The following is a 13,871-nucleotide window of genomic DNA, read 5'->3' as shown; positions in this document are numbered from 1 at the left end:
AGAGCTTTATGCTCACAGTGAAAAGAAACAGAGCATGTCATTTGAAAATTAGTATTTTAAGTGGCATTTAAGATTTTTTTCATATTAGGGGCGCCTGGGTGGCTCCGTCAGCTGAGTCTGACCTCGGCTCAGGTCATGAACTTGTGGTTCATGAGTTCGAGCCCCGTGTTGGGCTCTGTGCTGATAGCTCAGAGCCTGGAGTCTGCTTTGGACTCTGTGTCTCCCCCTGTCTCTCTGTTCTTCCCATGCTGGTACTCTCTCTGTCTCTCTCTCTCAAAAATAAAGATTAAAAAAAATTTTAAGACTTTTTTCATGTTATAACATTTTCCATCAGTGAAATAGTTCCAATCTTGTCTTTTGAATTATATTTCATTTTAAAATCTAAAAACAGGATGGCTCAGTCAGTTAAGTGTCCGACTTCGGTTCAGGTCATGATCTCACAGTTCATGGGTTCGAGCCCCGCATCAGGCTATGTGCTGACAGCTCAGAGCCCAGAGCCTGTTTCAGATTCTGTGTCTCCCTCTCTCTCTCTGCCCCTCCCCCACTCACTCTCTGTCTCTGTCTCTCAAAATAAAAAAAAAAAAATAAAGACATTAAAAAACTTAAAATCTAAAAATAAATTGTGTATGTGTATAAAAACATCTACTGGTGTTTTTAACTTGAGACAACCAAAATGATTGAAGAATAGGAAAAATATGTGTATGAGAAATTTTCTAATTTAAGTAATCTCATATACCTCAGTAACGATTCTTTGTATGAGCCAGATTTTTATGCTCTGTGTTTACTTCATCCCACCATAAGTATAAGACCAGACAGATTCGGTTCTTGACATCATCTGGAGTTGGACTTCAGTCTGGGGATAAGGAACACTGTACTTAAAGCTTTCCACATTATTTTTTTTTTCACCAAATAATTTAACCAGACAGAACACTAAGCAAGGATCATTTTTTAAGAAAGAATTACTTAGAGACCCTCTAGGTAAACTTCAAAACAAATGCACTGAGTGATTAAATGAAAAGCACAACAATATATAGGTATATGATGCTGACGAGAATTTTATTCAGGAGCTGGAAGAATCCTTTACCCAGGCTAGCTGGGTCAGCATTCTTCACACTGATGATCTTGGCTGACACCATGTGCCACTTACACGAGCGCGTGTTCTGGTACTTCACCTTTCATTTATTTGAACTGTCTCTTTTCTGTACCTCCCCTTCCCTATGTCTTCTGCATCCTCCCCTGTGGACTTTGTTTTTCTTGCTTCTTTGCTCAGCTCCAGAAACCTACTGTGGATAATCTATTTACTGTATGTACAGCAGGTTTTCTTTGCTGAGGTTTCTCCAACACAAAATTCACCATTTTTTTGTAAGCATCCAAATGGAAGAGAATACTTCTTGAAAGTCCAGTCGTCTGCACTTTGTCCCTGACCAACAGCCTTTCTGCATGGCAAGGAGACCATTTCTTTCAAGATCTTATTATACAGTAGAAAGTCATGAGTAGGGTCATCCCTCCTCTCCCACTTGAATAACCAACACACCTTGCTTCTATGGCACATTCATTCTTGTATAGTTACAAACAGCCTCTCATGGCTTAGTGGAATGTCAGAGATTATAGTAGCTTGGCAGAAACACTGCCTAGACCCTTTTAGTTCACTTCTGTGCTAGCTTCAACAGCACATATACTAAAAGTTCACTCCTAAACCACGTATTTGAATTTCACCAAGACATTTGATGAAATTTTCCATTTGAAGTGACAAAACGGCTAAATGTGGACGTAGTACTCTTCAATGATTTCGCATTTTAATTCATCTATCATTTGCCAAAGCTACTGGATTGATTTCCACCATGAGTGACATTTACATTTTATGACAGAGGACTCTGGCCAGGGCAGTCCTGTTCAACATTTTTATTGACCATTTGAACTAGGATACAGAAAGAATACATACAATATTCAAGAAAACACAAGAAAAAAGTTTTAAGTTTATGTTATAAACTGAATCTACTAAATTTTTGAGTAATGTAAAACATTACAGCTAGTAGGCAATCAGCTATTTCTCAGTTTTTGTTGGTTTCCAAAATTTAATACTACATTTAAAGACCAGTTCTTGCTGCTAACAGTTGTTGAGCAATGACATGGTTTAAAGACCAGTTCTTGCTGCTAACAGTTGTTGAGCAATGACATGTTACACAAAGGATGTAATTTGAGAATCAGCTATAGTTCTGAAAAAACTGCTTGATTATGGATTCTGGACTCCATTCTCACCAGCTAGGTGACTTTATTTAAGTTACTTAACCTCTCTGTGCCTTGCATGATAATACTAGTATCTATCCTATATGATTCCTGGAAGAAATAAGTAACATAGTGAATGCATATCATTTGAGCAATGCCTGGCACAAGGTATGTGATCAGTATGTCCCAGGGATTATTATCTTTTATTATTATCTTTTCTAAATAGCTTTGCATATGGGATATATTTTCTTCTATATTTAACCTTAAATTTATCTTCAATAAAAGTGATGCAGTAAGAGAAATCTTCAGATACCTGAATCTCCTTTTTAATTTTTATTTGAAATTTGGTGTATTCACACAGTACTGAATAATTGGGAGGTTTTCTTAAATGATAACCCATACTTCAGCAGTGCAGGAAAAAAAGAGCAATTCAAGAGAAAATTAGATTAAATCTTTAAATTAAATTCCAGATTAAAAAAAGATCCTAGCGGAAAATGTACCAGTATAGCTTGCTATTAAGATCTAATATTTCCCCAATTGTGTAGTTATGAGTGTGGGGAACATCCCTTAGGCATTCTCATGAAAAGACCTGGATAAACAGCTTAAATAGACAGTGTGATTAAGGCCTCCTCAATAACATCAAAATCACCTCCAACTTAATTCTATTCATTCAAAGAAAGAAATTACTTTATTTCAAAGTTAATACAAGTTTCTTTTTTAATGTAATAATTGGCAGACAATTATTTTACTTGATATGCAATCATCCGAAATGTACTTTGAGGGTTATTAAATCAATGGAATCTTCAAGGCCATGAAGAATAAGAAGATACAATTGTTTTATTTCTCTTGTGGGTTCCTCTGTGACTTGAATGTTCAGATCTTATTTACAAAGTGATCTTGGTATTGGGAAGTTGATTTTAAAAAAATCATGATTTTACCAGAAAAGACTGGGAATTGAAGTTAATATAATACAAGGAAAAAGTGAAGCAGAGTAAGATGTTTTATTTCCATTCCGACCACTTGTCATCCTTCATATAGGAGAGGAGAAAAGAGTCTATTTACAATGAATATTATCAGAGTGTTTGACATGTTCTTACCTAAACACATTTTTAGTAGAACATTTTCAGAATTCTTTTATAAACGTCTTTCTATGAACATTTTTCTGAGGTTTATTTTTAACTTAAGCTGTGAGCTCCTGAGAAAGAGATGATTTGCCTCTCTAGGAAGCGGCCTCCCTGAGCACTCAGCTGACATGAAATAGCTCGTCTTTAAAACACTGAACAACTTTACCAAAGGTATGTGAAGGACTTTAAATATCTGAAGAAAAATGAATATGTTACACAGGCACAAAGTAATCATTGTATTTTAGAAGTTTGAATTCATCTCTGGTCCTAAACAGAACAAAATGAAACCCAAAAATAGTCCTTTAAACTAAAATGGGATCACACATGCTGCCTTAAGAAAAACAAAACAAAACAAAACAAAACAAAATATATATATATATATAGTTGGCCCTTGAGCCACATGGGGGTTTGGGACACCCATACCTGGACAGGTGAAAATTCACATATAACCCTGGACTTCCCAAAACATCACCATTAATAGCCTACTGTGGACTGGAAGCTTTATTGATAATACAGTCAACTGATGCATATTTTGTATGTTGTATTATATACTGCATTCTTATAATAAAATAAAGAAAATGTTAAGAAAATCATAAGGAAGGGAAAATACATTCACAGTACCATACTTATAAGAAAAAAAGCCACACATAAGTGGACCCACAGAGTTCAAAACCCAAATTGTTCAAGAGACAACTATATATACACCCCTCACCCTCCCTCAAAGGCTGTCTCTGTGTCTCCTTTCACCATCAAATGCCTTAAACTTGATGCAGTCTAAGCACTACACTACCATTCATTTCTTCCACCACCTCAAACTGAATTTTTATCTGTATAGGATTCTCATCGTTCTACCATAACTTCTTGCAGAGAAACAATCCCCTTCCATGAATGTCTTTTTCCTTTTCTCCCTCCTTATTCTGTCTGTCTTCTCAGCAGGAAAACACTGTAGATAACTGCTCTTCACATGGGCATCCCCTGCTTCTGGTCCTCCCAACCCTCTTCTGCCTCACTGCCCTTCTTGCAACTGCCCTTACACACAGAGAGAATTCTTTATAATTCTTTGTAGGTCATCTGCTAAGTCACTGTTAGTCCTGCCCTGGTACCAAATAACCCAGAGGGAGTGCAGTCGACCAGCACTCATTGAGAATCTAAAGTCTGGACAACTGAGCTTGTATCCTGAACAGGATGAATATTTTCCAGAAAAAAAAAGACAGGTTTTAAGTGGAAGTAACTTGAATATTAGTGTCAAGAATACTGTTTTCTCTAGCAGAATAAGACCTAAAATACAGAGAACAAACTGATGATTGCCACAGGGGAGGGTGTGGGGGAATGAGTAAGTGGGTGAAGAGGGGTGAGACATATAGGCTTATAGTGAGAGAGTGAATTTTGAAGTCAGGAGAATAAAAGTTACAACATAGGGAATATAGTCAATGGTATTGTAATAGTGATGTACAGTGACAGATAGTAGCTACACCTGTGGTGAACATAGCATAACAAAAAGAATCATTATGTTGTATACCTGAAACTAATGTAACATATTACTATGCTATGTTATAGTATAAAAATTATATAATTTTTAAAAATTAAAAACGATGGGCACAAAATTTTGTTCCAGTATATTTTACTAAATATTTGAAGATAAAATAAGTGCATCATATATAAATTATTCTTGGTTGTAAACAAAAACATTGGGTTTTTTTCTTAGCCAAGGGGAATTCCCAGAGGTAATACATTCTATTAGGACGAAGTTTATTTTTATACTGAATAAACATTAAAAACAATGCTATGCTCAAGACACTGCCATCTTCTTTCCTATCTCCCACCTCCACACTGGAGACTTGAGTGCATACCTGGTTCTCTTGCTGCTCATCCTAGCCCCAGGCTATTTTTCCCCTGTGGCCTCCAGAGCTAAGAAGACTCCCTAACCTTCTGTTGACACTGTTGCTGGGCCTTCAAATCTCAGATTATCTATAGCTTCTTCTGGGAAACTTCCCAGGCCAGCCCCAGGTTGGTTCATGAGTCTTCCCAATGCTACATGAATACGCCATATGCATGTCTATGGTTGTACCTGCTAGACTTCGTTAAAGCCCTCAGATTCCGTATTGGCTTCCCCACGTGCTGTGAGCTCCTGAGGGCAGTCGTGGTCTCCTATTTATCTTTGTGTACACTGAGCTGAGCAGAATGTCTGATATACAGTAAATGTTTAGTAAAATATCTGAATTCATAAATAGATAAATGAATATATATGGAGTTTAAGGATCTCGAGGATACTATCCTGAAACTTAAAGAGATTAAGTTTGGTAAACACAAAATAGATATTTTTGGATCTTAACATTGTCCACCATAATTTTATTAATGTATATTCTCTATTTTTACTATTATTACTAATTCATCAACTTTACACATTGACATTTTTTATGGTGGGGTTTACTGCACACATCATGTCATTTTGTTTACAGAGTTTCAAAGAAAGATACAGTGAGCAAGGTCACACATCCCTTCTCTGAGAGGGTTTGATATATCTTAGTGCTCTCACAGCATAGATAATATTATAAAATATCATTGGAGGTGGAATGATGGATCCAAATTAAGGGCAACATCAATTTCTACTCAGCTAGATAGCAAATTTCAACATGCACTGTTATGTCAACATAGGCGCCATTAGAAAAAGAAGAATGATTTTCAAAGTTTAGTTTTATTACTGAAAAAAACGTAATGTTGTATTTTTTTAATCCAATGAAAATCAAGACATAGTAATCCCATTTATCTCAACAATTTTTGTGAATGGTCGTGTCTTAGCCTAGTTTATAAAGATATGTAGCAATATAGATTACATTGAAGAGTTAAACAAAAAAGATGAGAAATGCACAATCTTCCTCATTACTGAGGCTCATTGTTAAAAGAGTGTTGGTAACCTACTAAAAATTCTATTGGGGCTCATTTCCAAGGAGCCTCAAATATTTTGCCACTTGAAAATATAATTAAAATGAAAGAGACCGGAGAAAATAAATTTTGATTATAATCATAAGATTAAATTCCACTTTCAAGTATCTTCTTTGTTTCCTTAACTATGTCTACATAACTGTTTTCTCAGACAGCAAAGAAAAGGACCAATGTAGTCAATACAGGCACCAGACTGTTGATATTTTTAAAGGAAAAATGTGTTGGTGCCTTAGTTATCTAGGCGATTGCTTCAAATAGCGTATCCATTTCTATTCATCGAGACATATGCACAAAGCATGTGTGTCTCCAACTGGAGGTGCAGGTCATTTGTAACCAGTCCACTGCAGAGTCTGGACAGGGATCAAGGGCCAGACAGAACTGAAAATATTTCATTGTCAAGAAGAAAGAAGACAGGATACAGTGCATGACTCAGAGAAGTTTGTGCCATACTTAGCATGTCATGCTTGTAATTGCGGGATTAAGCTATTTTTCTCAACTCAGCCATTGAAAGGATGCTGTCTTATCATATTTTCCTAATCACTAAAGAGTGCTGTCTTATGATAAATCATGTTTACATAGGGCCAGTAACATAGGGCCTTCTTAGGATTTCCCTTTTGAGACAGATAAATATGTTATTTTGTAGGGAAGAACATTAGATTATGATTATATCCTACAAAAGGAGACAAATCTTAGAAAAAGAGGAAAGAGAAAAGACTAAAATTCACAGTGGCTGCATACATCATGATTTGAACATGTTCATTCAATACAATCGTCTTATAATTTATTTCTTAATGAAGTAATGGAGGAATGCACTGATAAAATAATAGATAAGATGAGAGAGGGGGTGTTACCTAGATTTATATAACCAAACCAACAGAACTTCTATACGTGAGAGAATCACAGCTCTGTAACAGAATCAAGTACAAAATTACCAAAATAATATTCTGACATGGTTGAGGAGGACCACTTGGAATAAATTCCTGACTTGTTTAATTTCAGCAAAGTAACCCACTCTTAAAGTTTGTATTCCTCTTTTGTAAGGAGGTACAGCGATTGAATATAACTCACCAAACCAAATGGAATGAATCACAAACTGCACAGATATTGTTAAAAATGAAAAAGTATTGCAGCTAAGTGAATAATAGAAAAGCTGAATCATCTAGTACAGTTACAGTGGCAAGCTTTAGCACAGTTATAAGGGTAATGAATTTCCTTTTCCTTGGTTGAAAACAAAACACAAATCTAGAGTTATATAAAAAGGAGGTATTTTATTTTTAATTGTATAAAAGTTCCTATAAAACATGATTCAGTCTACTTTTTAAAACCCTTCATGGCTGAAAAAATTTTATTACTTTAAAAATCAAACAATACAAACAATTTCAAAAAATAAAAATCATTCCAAAATCTCAGTATCCAGATATTATTACTATTGTCAGTGATATGTATACACAATGCTAAGTACATTTGTAAAAAAGATACCATAGTAGCATTCCATTGTGTATATATCACCCATCTTTATCCATTCATCTAATGATAGACATTTGGGCTGCTTCCATATCTTGGCTATTGTAAATAATGCTGCAATAAAACAGAGGTACATATATCTTTTGAAATTAGTGTTTTGTTTTCTTTGGGTAAATACTAAAAAGGCCATAAAAAAGAGTAAGATCTTGCCATTTCCAACAAATAGGTGGATCTAGAGGATATAATGCCAAGTGAAATGAGTCAGTCAGAGAAAGACAAATACCATATGATTTCACTCATATGTGGAACTTAAGAAACAAAACAAATGAACAACAACAAAAAAGAGAGTCAAATTAAAAAAGAAAGAAGATTCTTAAGTACTGAGAACAAACTGATGGTTGCCAGGGGAGACAGGGATAGAGAGATAGATGAAATTGATTAATTATTGATTGATTAAATAAATAAATAATGGGATGTATCCTAGAATGATGCACTACAAGTAACTTGGCACTAACTTTTTTTTCTACTTAATACTATGTAACTGCCTTATTTTAAATTTAATACAAATAGGTCGACCCGTTTTCCCAATTCCTAGAATGATATCCATAATTTATTTAACTACTGTCCTCTTAATGGAACATTTAGATGAGTCCAATATATTGCTATCACTAACAATGTTATAATCGACATCTTTCTATATGCTTACACAGTATGTGCATTTAAAATTTTGAGAAATTGTCAAATCAGCAAAACGTAGATTATTTTTCCCATTTTGTCATCGCTGAGAATCTTTTAACTATTTTAATCTTTGCAAATTTAATAGGCAAAATCACGGTTATAATTTTCATCTACATTTACCATCAGGACATCAAATAATCTTTTCAGATAACATTAGGGATTCCTCTACCAAATTTTCTATTGTTCTGGTCATCATTTTGCTTATTTTGTAATAGCTTTTTTATATCCTATAGATTTATGTATTATATATAGATTGTGGGATACGTGAAATCCTATGTGGAAAAGTACTATTATGGAAATGTATTCCTTCTCTCAAAATTCATACACTGAAGCCCTATCCACCAGTATGGCTGCAATTAGAGTAAGGAAGTAATTAAGGTTAGATGAGGGCAAAAGCGTGAAGCCTGGAATCAATAGGATGTTTCTTCTTATAAGAAGAGACAGCAGCGAATTTCATCAATCTCTGTATCTATGCATATAGGAATGTAATGAGAAAGCAGCTGTCTGCAAACTGGGAAGAGTCCTCACTGAAGACCAAGAACCCTGATGTACTTCTAGCCTCCAGAACTGTGAGAAAAATAAATTCCTGTAGTTTAAGCCACCTAGTCTTTTACATTTTGACAAATATATGGTATTTTGATCATTTCAGACCACTGAGATCTTTTGGGATAATTTAGTACAGTTAAAATTGGTGACTGTATTAGCTTTGTGCTTTGTAAACACACTACCGCAAACTCAGCAGTTTAAAACTACACTCATTCATTATCTCGTGGTTTCCATAGGTCAAAAGTCCAGTCACAACCTACCTGGGTGGTCTGCTTCAGGATCACACAAGGCAAAACGCAGGTGTCCTTCAGGGCTATGGTCTCATTAGAAACTTGAATGAAAAAGATCTGCTTCCAAATACTCTCAGGATGTTGACATAATTCATCTCCTTGAAGATGTGGGGCTGAGGTTTTTGTTTTATTTCTGTCAACCAAGAGTCATTCTCTGCTTCTAAAGGCCACCCATCGTTCCTTGTTCTTTGGCCCTCTCCAGAGACCCTCACACAATGTGGCAGCTTACTTCTTCAAGACAGTAATAGAGACAATGTGTTTCTCATCTCAGGGAGAGCTCAGTCCCTGCTGTAGGGGCCTTGATCTGATTAAGCCAGGCCCACCCAGACATATCTCCCTTTTGATTAACTTGAAATCAACTGATGTGACACCTTAACTACATCTGCAATAATCCTTCACCTCCTTCATATTCTATTGGCCAGGAGCAAGTCACAAGTCCAACCCACAGGTGTAAACATGAGGTGGGGCAGAAATCACAGGGGATGCCCTAGAGTCTATCAAAATGAGTGTTTCTGTATTTTTCTTTAACTCTAAAATCCATGGGATTTTTGGCACCAACTTTTGACCGTCTGCATTATGGAATCTGAGAGACAGAGGAGATGGTGATCAATCAACAGGAGCTATGGGGAATGAATAGGGAAGATAAATAGGAGGAAGGAGAGCTGATTGGAGAAGGGGAGAAATATCCATGCAGTGGTGAGCAGAAGAGACATGGCAGAGCAATGATTCCATGAGAAGGAAAAGAAGATGAGCTTTGGCTCTCTCATATGCCACATCCACCCTGTCTTACTACATGAGACAATTACACAAGCTTCTCCAATTTTATTTTTCCTTCATGTCAATAAGGCACCTAGTTCTTCTTGCCAATTACCACCATGGTGCCTCTTACTCATCCTTCATGCCTTAACTGTAATGAGAAACTACACTCTGATATCTCTGTGTTTCCCCCCTCTGTAATGTGAAGAATGTGCCTCATAATTATAAATCAAAGTTTGGCTGGGTCTCCCCTGTCCTTCAAGAGTACTGCAAGTCCCTGAAATTCCTTCTTGGAGTAGTAGAGAATCTACTCCAGTGTCTACACAACATTAAACATTTCAGCTCTGGGTCCTCTCTGCCTAAAGTCCACATTAAGCTTTCCTGATTCTATTTTCTTTCATAGCACTCTCTGGGACTCCCTCTCCACACATCATTCTGAGGTTACTAAACTCAGTGATAATTTTAAAGGAAAAGTCAGTGTTTTGAAGATGGAAATGAAGGGTGTGTTCACACAACACAATTTGATTTTAAACATGAAGAACCTCTTAAAACACCTGCTAGTTTCCCTTCACCTTGCCCCTCCCCCACTAGCCCCCAGGTAGCACAATCTTACTCATTCCTTCTCTGCATGTCTCTTCTCTCATTCATATTTCCCCCCATTCCCAATCAGAAAGAAAAAGATGAAAGAACCAAAGAGTCTTTTTATTTCCTTGTACTGAGCAGCTCTTGATGGCAACTAGGCGCACTCATGGCCTGGTGATCTCACCCCCTATTTCAGGTATCTATCAAGACATTTCCCTTAAAATATTTCCCTCCCTAAGGGTGCCTGGATGGCTCAATCGGTTAAGTACCCCACTTTTGATTTTGGCTCAGGCCATCATCTCACAGTGGTGAGATCAAGCCCCAAATCGGGCTCCACACTGAACATGGAGCCTGCTTGGGATTTTCTCTCTCCCTCTCTCTGTCCCTCTCCTGCTCGCTCTCTCTCAAAATAAACAAACATTAAAAATATATATCTATTTCCTTCCCTAAATGGAAACCTCACACTTACTATCAAGATCAAAAAGTTACATATTGGTGGCAAATTTATACTTCTTCTGAACCAAAGCTCCTAGAGGATGCCTACTGACTTTGTTGTGTTCATCTCAGGAATACCCAGTCCCCTTTATGTCCAACAAGTCTTACCTATGTGTGTGCTATTGCATTAAGGCCAGGAAACACATACTGAAATTTAGCAAGTTCACACAGTACATACTAAATGCATGTATCCTGGGCTCCTTGTTAATTTGTGGGTACATATTTCCTTCGTTGTTTGTACTTCAGGAACGTGAAAGTTCAAAAGTGTAGTATAAAGTACAGCATCTTATTATATCAATCCCCACACTTCTAGACCTACATCTCCTATACACTTGCCATCTGCACATCTATAACCCTACTGTATACGTGCCACTCTGAACCCCACATCCCACTGTGTGCACATACACCCCCACACATCACCACTATCACCCTAACACACCACAGTGCACAACACATACTATACTATACCCCACTACACAGCCCACATCCACATCTACCATCCCCATCAGACCATATTACATCAACCACACACCACAGCACAGCACACACCATCCCAAACTTACCATCACAATAAACCACACACACACCAAGTCACCTCACATCAAATATACAAATGTGAATCATTTGATTGCTACACACTTGTGCTGGTTCAATCCTGAGTAGGAACAGGAATGCGGAGACTCAAGGATGCCTCATTCTTCTACTCTTTCATGGCCACAGAATACTGACCCAAATTAAAATTATTATGGATTTTAGGGAGAGATATTTTTGTATATATTTCTAAAATACATGAATACACACAAGGAAATACATGGTTATATAACAGAAAACTGGAATGGGAGAGGGAAAAATAAAGTTAAATCCTGGTAATTTATGGGTGATCAGAGGGACTTTTAAGATCACGTGTTCATTAGTTCCCCAGTCACTCTTCCCAGACCAGAGAGCATTTATCACAACATATTATAAATACTGCTTTGCTTGCCTTGTCTTTCCACCCCACTTCAGCCAGGGCACAAATCAAATCTTTTGTTCCAGTTTGTTCAGAATGTTTTCCTGGCAGCTGGCACACAGTAGGTATTCAAATCATTTTTACAGAATCAAGGCTTTACAGAGAGAGATTAACTTGTTATTACAGAAGTTATAAATACATAATTACAAATATATATTAAATAAGTATATAAAATTTTAAATAATATTGCGAGAAGAGTTTTCAAGCCCTTGCCATCTTGTTTATTCTCATCTCCTTTTAGATATCATGGGAAATTTTAGGGCATTCAATTTCAAACAGAGTTGTGTAACAGATTTCAAATTAAATCAAAGTAGATTTCTCTGTGATTTAAAAGTGGATAAGTTTCTAATCAATTATGCATATAGTTCACTTGGTTTGTCCTTCACAGTGTAGAATTTCTAATGGCATTTAAAGTTGGGAAAACCATGAACAGTCTCTCTACCATATGCTATCGTTTTCTTTAATTACAGTCCTATTTGGTTTCTTAATGAAGTAAAAATAAAATCCAATATATAAATGTTATGACATTTAGGGGTATCTAATTCATGTTCTCATCCTATGATTGATTTTCCTTAATGAAGAATTAGAGTAGGTGAAGGCCTTTAAAACCAAATATATTCTAAGCTCCTCAACATATTAGTTTTCAAATAATTGTATTTCTATTTTCAAAGCCATTCAAGTACTGCATTTTATAGTTCCTGTGAGGCCATAATTTTTAAGCACAGGTATCTTTATGAAAATGTAATCAGTATAAATTATCATGCACTTGAATTTGAAAAAGACTGGTCCAAACTGCACATTAACTCTGAAGGCAACCATAATGATTCTTATTTATCATGAAAATATACTTATCTGACACGACATTGTGTTTGTCTTTATCTTAGGAGTAAATTAATGGAAAATGAGATGGTAAATATTATTTAAAAAAATATCTTTATCCAATCATAAGATCTCAAACTTTACATTGCCTACTATTAGATAGTAATTGTAACTCTTTCAGCTTAAGCCACTGCATATTAGAACCTGGGCTTGGAATTTTATACACTTAAAAAATTTTAATATAGGGGCACCTGGGTGGCTCAGTTGGTTAAGTGTCCGACTTCGGCTCAGGTCATGATCTCATGGTTCATGGGTTCGAGCCCTGTGTCGGGCTCTGCGCTGACTGCCAGCTCAGAGCCTGGAGCCTGTTTCAGAGTCTGTGTCTCCCTGTCTCTCTGACCCTCCCCTGCTCACGCTGTCTCTCTCTCTCAGAAATAAACATTAAAAAAAAAAAGGAAAATTTTAATATAAAATCATGGTTTGAGAATTTTTAATATACAAACTAAAGTTGTGAAGTAAATGGTTTTGGTTTTGTTTTGTTACTCTTAACTTTTTAAAACCTCCATGAGATTGGCAAATGAAACTGTAATTAGCATACATTTTCCCCTCAATGAATTTTGCCTCGATACACATCAGTAGTAGCATCAAGCAGAATTCTAGTATCTCAAGTATCTCCAGTATCTCTATTTTACTCCCTATGATCCACACCCTCTATACCCACTTCTGTTGAGTGTGGAAGGTACTGAAGAACATGCCAGAATATGATTAGGTTGTCTTACACAACACAGTTGACTTTTTTTTTTTTTTTTTTTTTTTTTTTTTTTTTTTTTTTTTTTTTATTTTTTTTTTTTTTTTTTTTTGGTTCGTTCTTTTTTTTTT

Source organism: Hyaena hyaena, unplaced genomic scaffold, assembly GCF_003009895.1.
Source record: "Hyaena hyaena isolate Hyena2069 unplaced genomic scaffold, ASM300989v1 scaffold_1, whole genome shotgun sequence".
Taxonomy (NCBI): Eukaryota; Metazoa; Chordata; class Mammalia; order Carnivora; family Hyaenidae; genus Hyaena; species Hyaena hyaena.
This window is presented reverse-complemented; position numbering follows the sequence as displayed.